Raw genomic sequence first — 8,156 nt, forward strand, 5'->3', positions numbered from 1 at the left:
TACTAAAAATCTCGGGCAAAAACAAGTTACTCACAATATGGCGCAAAAACAAATACTCTGGCACATGAGTTTAATTATTTCCCTATTTTCCAAGATTTGGTTAAGATTTGTTTTTTATTAATACTCTATAATTTACTTATAATTATTTAATATATTAATGAGTTGTAAAATTATTATTGGTTGTGCCTAACCATTAATGCTTAAGTGAGTACTCACCTAAGAATTTCTCGATTAACGGTTCTATGTATCGTGACACTCTTCAGAGATTAGTATAAGATATTATAGAGGATCGTTCTCAGCTAGAATAGTCTGGCAGGGTTGGTCACACCGTCTGACAGATATCCCCAACTTATTTCTATTAAAAAAACTATACCGGAGGCAGAAAAATAGTACTCTCTCGGTTTCTTTTTATTTGTTGTTTTAGAAAGAAAAAAAAACCAAATTAAGAAAGTGTGTTTTTGTACTGCATCTTCCTATTATACCCCAATTTTAATCCACCAATAAATTTCTTTTTTTTTTGCACAAATTTTCTCTTTTCAATAAATTTAATACATAGAATAATGCTGCTTATCACGAAGGATGCATTCTAGAAAAAATAACGATGTGTATTTTTCTAAAAATTTCAACACCACTCTCCCGTGTTTTCCGCCAAACATGGGTTTAAAGTTTGGCTAATCTTATAAAAACATGACACGTATGCTTTTCGTGGATCTCGTTAAACTAGCAATCGTTATATATATATCATTGCTCTTTAAAATTAATATGTTATGTACCAAACAATTTTTTTTTAAAAATCTTTAGTTTTCCAAATATATTGCATTAATTAGTTTTATTGAAAGGAGACTATAAATAATAGACAAAATATAACCTCAAATTATCAAAACGGCAGATAATTTGAAATAATTTTTTTTTCGAAAACGAGAAATAAAAAGGAACAGGGGAGTAAATAACTAGAACTTCGACTCGTGCGGTGCACGAGTCTAATTAGTCTAATATTAACAAAATAAAATATAATAATTGTAACATTAAGATTAACAATAAATTTAGAAAAATGTTCATACAACAGAAATTATGGTATATTATGAAATACTTCTTTATAGGCTACATTGGAAGTCTTATTCATATCTTTATCGTCTTCGTCGATAATCAATATTTTTAATCATTCTCTAGAAGTAACTCTTGAATTCGCAACATACAACTGATCATATGAAAACACTGGCGACGAAAGATATATCCCAACATGCTTAATAGATTGTCCTTAACTCTTATTAATAGTCTTCGCAAAAGAAACGATCAAAGGAAATTGACTCCATTGAAATTTAAAATGAATTCTTATGTCATATGGTGTCAGAAACAATCCAGGTATGAAAATCTGATTACAAATATTAGTTCCTGAAATAATTTTTCCTTCAAGAATACATTTTCTCATTCTTCTAATAATAAGTCTTGTTCCATTGCAAAATCCTAATTTTTTTTATTGAAAATCACAATTGGCCTACATGCCATAGAAGTTGAAATGTTGTATTGTAATAAAGGGATGCGGGTTCGAATCCTAGTCAAGATAAATTTGTAATTTTTTTTTTTTAATAAAAACTTGCAGTATAGAAATGGAGGGAAAACAAATTAGGTTATGGTTTGCTTGTGTATACAAGCTTATATTATAAGAGATAAAATGAATGAATTTATTTATTTATAGAGATTATTTTTGTTTACATTGTCCAATTTTTTTTTTTTTTTGTTAATATGTTATAGGTACGAAATTCTCATCACCATTTGATGGTGACTAACTAATCGCCTTTGGAGAATGTATGGGGCACTTAAAATGAGTTGTTCCCTCTCAATCGGTTTTTTTTTTCATTCGGAATAGTCATATATCGAATTCTTAACAGCCTATTTAGTTTAAGGGACCCAGTATCCTTATCACTTGGACCGCATGAATTATCAAATTTTTAATAGATAAGTTAAGAGCATGACATCAAGGATTGAATAGACTAAACACTCCCATATTGGGGGGGTCAGATCTTACCCCAAAAGTAAACAAAATAAAGTAGTACAAAATAACCATCTCTAGAAAGGGAATTCACAAAGAACTCGAGCTTCGGGTTTGCCAAAATCCCCTCCCATTTCATCGGGACATATGAGATGTGCCACTCCTATAGAACGAGTGTTATATGACTGTCCAACACTCCGAGAAAGAATTTTGTTTTTTGCTACTTTGGCTTAGTTCTGTATCCTCAGTGGCGGAGCCAGGATTTAAACATAGGGGGGACCGAGTCTCAAAAGTATAATTTAGTATATATAAAAAGTAAAATTTCAAATGCACTACTACATATATAAGAAATTTAAGAACAAGTTGTAATTGATGAGCCAAACAATGTACATAATATGCATAAGGACATTCTTGAAGAATCAAAGCTTGTATGCCATTCAACCCTCCGCGCATATTACTAGCACCATCATATCCTTGGCCTCAAACATTTTGAATGTCAAGATTATGACGAGACAATATTGAACAAATCCCTTGCTTAAGAGTGGATGATGTGGTATCATCCACATGTACGATATCCAAGAAACGCTCCTTGACATATCCAGACTTATCAACAAATGTAATAACTACCGCCATTTGTTCTTTTTTAGATTCGTCGCGGGCTTCATCAACAAGTAAACAAAACTTTGAATTACCAATCTCTTCTCTAATTTCTTTTTGTACCTTCCTTGCAATTACTCGTAAAATGTATTTTTGGATATCTGGTGGAGTGTATTTTGCATTCTTAGGGGCATTTTCCGAGACAACTTCTTTTACATCTTTATTATAATTGGCCAAAATCTTAATCATTTGAAGGAAATTACCTTGGTTTCTTGATGTCAATGATTCATCGTGCCCTCTAAAAGGGCAAGCTTGAAATGTTAACCATCTAACAACATCAATAGAAGTTTTAAGGCGTAACCATCTAGACAAAACATTTTCAATGTGGCATGAGTGGTTCTTGAAATCTCCATAACCTCTAAGAGCAATATTGTGTGAGGAATTAGGACTTTTTCCCATATATGAGATAAAAATGCACAATCTTTTCCATTATTTACTTTTTTCCAATTTCTAAATCCCTTTGAAGTAAAATGACTTAACTTTTTAGAAAATAAATAACATGGAAAACAAAAGATAGCATCTTCTTCAGGTGAGTACTCTAACCAAGGAAAAGCTTTATACCAGTGAGCTTGTAATCGACGAGGACGATCTTCTTGACCAGAAAGTGGATACACGTCCATAAAAAATTGGAATGTCCCAATTTTATATATGCCCTACGGATTTCATCTTGTTGATTCACACAATGATTCCATATAAGTGGACGTTTTCCAGGATCGCGAATCAAAGTATCAACATCAATATTAATTCTTTATTGTTCGATCCTTGGTGCTTTGCAAGGAAGTGGTTGACCAAGTTGCACACTAGATGACTCTATTAGCTATTCATCTATATCAACACTTTCAACATTAGTATGCGAGTTTGTTGCCGCAGTGTGACGCAATTCTACTTTTTCATTTTATCTGTTTTTCCTCTTAAAAACTGAGTGCATTGTTTTTTCTCTAACATTTTGCAACCTAACAAAAACACAATTTTTCAAACAAATTCAGTAAAAGATAAAACACAAGCATAAGACAAACTCAAACACTTAAGAAACAAGTCCCAACATAACAAAGACTAACGCAATCTTATGGAAAAATAAAGTCAATCCGCTGTTAATTCTTAAAATAAAAGATATAGATAGAAAAATAAAGTAACAACTTGATGACAACCCTCAAAACCAAGACAACACTACAATATTTATCAAAGAAAATAGAGCTATAAAAGTATTAAATTTAAATCTACCACTTACCAAGAAATTGGAGATGAAATAGAGAAGAAGACAAAATAAGTGGTCCAAGCTTCTAAAAGAAGACACACGGTTTTGCGGGAGATTGGGAGAAGAATTATGTTTTGCAATTGGAGATGAATGAGATTGGAGAAAAAGACAAAATAAGTGTACTTTATATTGTTAAAAGTTTTTTTTACCATAAGAGCCAAGGCCCAATAGTTAGATATGTATATAATACTAGTACTAGTAAAAAAAAATGAAAAAACTAGTGGGGGGTGGGACCACAACCACCCTCAGTTCAAAGTTCAATTTGGTCGGACCGATGTTCAACCGGTCGGACCGTTTTAAATTAAATATATATTTTAATTAATATATAAATAAAAAATATAAATAATTACTCAATATTCCTTAGTTTCACACATCAAAAAGATAAAATGTCATAAAATCAATATAAAATAAAAACTTTAACACATTACACATTTTTTTTAATTCAAACCAAATTTAAAATTACATAATAAACTAAGTTCTAATAAATATTTATTGACTATTAAAATTTGAATCATACAAAGCATAAAATATAATAATTATTGACCTCAACAAAAAGAAAGAAACAAAATATCAAAAGGAAAATAGAAGCAAAAAACGCGAGGCTAAAATAAAACCATAATATTTTGAAAAAAGTTCACTTCTTAATGTGGCAAAAGTTTGTTTTTCCTAAAAAAAAGAAAAAGTACGAGGCGTGATGTTTTTCTAATATGAAGAGATTGTATTTGCCTTAGACTATTAGTCCCACGTTGCTAGTTAAAATTTGAGAGGGAGTTTCACTATAAATAAAGTGTGAGTTGTTGTTAAAATGTGCAGCAAAACAAAGTTTTTGCAAGTGTTTGTGAGGTCAAGTGTTTCTCATATGTAATTAATGAAAAGAATGATTCCCAATGCAAGTATAATAGTTTCTTTCTCAAAAAAATGAAAGTATAATAGTTATTTTAAGAAAAAGCCCAGACCAACTTTTAGCCGGTTCTTCCGATTTTAAGCCGGTTCAGCGGTTCCATTTATGGTTCTGTGCTCTCCCGGTTTTATGTGTTGGCTGGTCCGGTTTTGACAATCTTGGTTGTGATTATAGAAGAGAAAAAATTTAGGGTTGTTAATAAGATGTGAAATTTGAGGGAAATTTGGTGTAAGAAGAATTTGCAGACGATGTGGAATTTGATTTTATGATGATCGAAGGAAGTTCAAAAAAAAAAAAAGAGGTGTGATGAATCTTGCTTGTATACTTTAAATTTTCGCGGGAAATTTAGGGTTGTTAATAAGATGTGAAATTTAAAATAAAGAGGTGTGATGAATCTTGCTACGGTTTAAGGGGAACTGTGAAAATTGTACGAAGAACAACTCAACGAGTCTTTGAATCTTTGTGATGGCGAGATGAAACCCGAACGACGAAAACGGTGGATCTGCAAAGTTGGCCTATCGTTTAGGAAACAGAGGGAAGAGAGAGGAAAACGGCAGCTAAGTTTCACAATGGAAAAAAGAATTGTTGTGGCGGAAGATGAATTTTGAGCGAGGAAGAGTGAAATATTGGGGAAAGCGAAAATTTGGGGAAATTGGAAAAGAGAAAGTGAAAAACGAGAGAGGAAAAACGTAAACACAACACGTGTGTTGATTCTTTTATTAAAACATCAAATTAAGTTTTAGCCACGGCTAAACCATGAGGAATATGGAGTTCTTTACCAACAGTCCAAATTACCGTGGCTAAATAGCAATTTTTTGTAGTGGTAGTGGTGGTGGTGATTACATTGAGAAGAAGAAGGTGTGATGAATTTTTGCTTGTAGGAGGGTGAAAAACGATTTTTTTTTTACAATGCTGACAATAAAGATCGAACCTAGGACCTCATGCATACTACCAAAACTCATAACCACTATACCAAACCTAGTGGCTTGGGTAAAAAACAATTTACCCAAATTTTAACTTGTTTATTTGCTTATGATTTTTATTTAAAATTATCTTATTACATATTTAATTTTTTTTATTTATAAAGGTATTACAAAATACAGTAATTTAGGAAAAAAATAAAAATAATTGTTTCACATATTTAATTTTGTCATTAAATATGATATTTATATCTTATCATATTATTATGAGGAATATATAAATAACATGATATGATAATTATCATGTTTGTTATCTTATATATACCAAATACATGATAGGATAACTGTTATTTTGCATATTATATTCTACCCTTATACTATTTTATATCATACTTATCCCTATCATATCTCGCGCACCAAACAACCCCTAAGAATTAAAGTGATGGAGTAAGGCTCCTAAAAACATAGAGACAATCAGTACTTCAACCAATAAACATAGTATATACCTGATTGGCTAAAGATCATAAATCCAACAACATGCAAACTTTAATTAAATTTGATGACATTGACAACATATGAAAAGTTCATCAAAGTATTATATAAACATGACTGGCATAACTTTATTAAAGCATGAAATAAAACCAAATTTTATAAATTTCAACAGAAATATAAAAAAATAGTAACATGAACAAAATCAAACTAATAAACACAATTAAAAAACAGAATGTAAACAATTGAAATAAAAAAAATTGTTAAGAATTTCCTACAAGAATTCACTATGAGTCGATCTAATTCGAGTAAGGTCACACTCTACAATTTAGAGAGAGAAATCCGTTTAGAGACGCTTTTTGCAAACTTAGCTACAGTTGAAGACTTCAACACAATTCCTTTCGATGAAGCCGTTGAAAATCCCGAAGAAAATTTTGAAACACGATGTTCTTCATCTTCATCATCCTTCTTAGCCTTGGAATTTCTCAACCAAATAGGCTTAACATGAAAGCAAGATTTGGTTGAAACATGTTTTGTGACATGCTTAATTTTCAACTTTGTTGGTGGAACAATTTTTAAAGGTAATGGCTCTAATTCTTTGGGTATTCCTGGCTCTTTTTCCCATTTAAAAGGAATCACTCTTTGCTTATCACAATAGTAACCCTCTAAATATTGTCCAATTGATGAACTTGATTTTTGAACATTACCAAAAAATAAATCATCATATCCATGGTGTAATAATTCAGCTGGTGAATAACTTTGGTTTTTCATAGTGATTAGATGGAAGAAAAAATAATTTTTTTTGGGTTTACGTAACTCTTCTTTAGGTATTCCTGGCTTTTCTTCCCATTTGAATGGAATCACACTTTTCTTATCATTGAAATAGTAACTCTCTGAATATTGTGCAATTGATGAATCATCATCTACATGGAGCATTGTTTCAGCTGGTGAATAACTTTTGTTTTTCATGTTGTGGTTAAGTTTGAAGAAAATAAAAGCTCAATGTTTAATATATAGTAGGGAAAGTTGCGATAAAATTGGAAAATAATGTGAGTTAGTTAGGGATAGAATTGTGTATCATTATCATTAACCAAATATTATCTATAATATATGATAATAGTTATCTTATTTTATTGTAATATTCTTTTAATTCATCCGATTAACATTAATTTTTGTGATTAATTAATGATTGTGTGAAATTGAATTTGAAGCTTACTTATTTTTCTCCCAATTGTAACAGAAAGCAGTAATATTGTTATATATATAAAAAAAAAAAAAAAACAGTACTAGTATTATTTAATCAGATTAAATCTTCTTTTTTAATGGATATTTGATCAGATTATATAAATTCTATATTTTTGAAAGAAGAAACAAACGACCTGTCCGGAAAACTCGTTTGATTTCCTTTACCTTACTAAACAATAGAAAACATTGAGTGTGATAAAGTAACCTATAAGAAAAGAGATTGTGATAAAAAAAAATTTCATTTGAAATAATTATTGAAATTTAATTGCCTGTGAGAAAATAATTATTGTATTATTCTTATCATAATTTGAAGATATATATCCAACCATTAATTAGAACAAGCCACGTAAGAATATTTATAATGTATATGGTACACACAAACTAAATTATAACCAACTTTTTTTTCCCACATGCATTCGTCAAAAGAAAGAGATATGACGTAACATGGTAATTAAACCCAACGTCATGCCTCAAAACACATACATTAAAAGGATCTAGATGCACTGACGCGCTTCTACTTTTTTTTTTATGACAAATAGATATTATATATATAATTGGTAAAAAAAAAAGAGGAGTCGTAATACAAACTAAGAATACTAGAAGTATTGAAAAACAAAATAAAAAACTAAAAACATGAATAAAGAAAGACTCCCGAGAGCTACTAACCACCTCCACCACAGGCTCTCAGAGCAGCCACTA

The 8,156-nt window shown here is 30.5% G+C and overlaps 1 pseudogene; it reads right to left on the reverse strand.

Moving 5' to 3' along the window:
- Positions 1 to 2,067: 2,067 nt before the first annotated feature.
- LOC123891601 lies at positions 2,068 to 7,181 on the reverse strand (annotated as a pseudogene).
- Positions 7,182 to 8,156: the final 975 nt, after the last annotated feature.

Source organism: Trifolium pratense, linkage group LG1, assembly GCF_020283565.1.
Source record: "Trifolium pratense cultivar HEN17-A07 linkage group LG1, ARS_RC_1.1, whole genome shotgun sequence".
Taxonomy (NCBI): domain Eukaryota; kingdom Viridiplantae; phylum Streptophyta; class Magnoliopsida; order Fabales; family Fabaceae; genus Trifolium; species Trifolium pratense.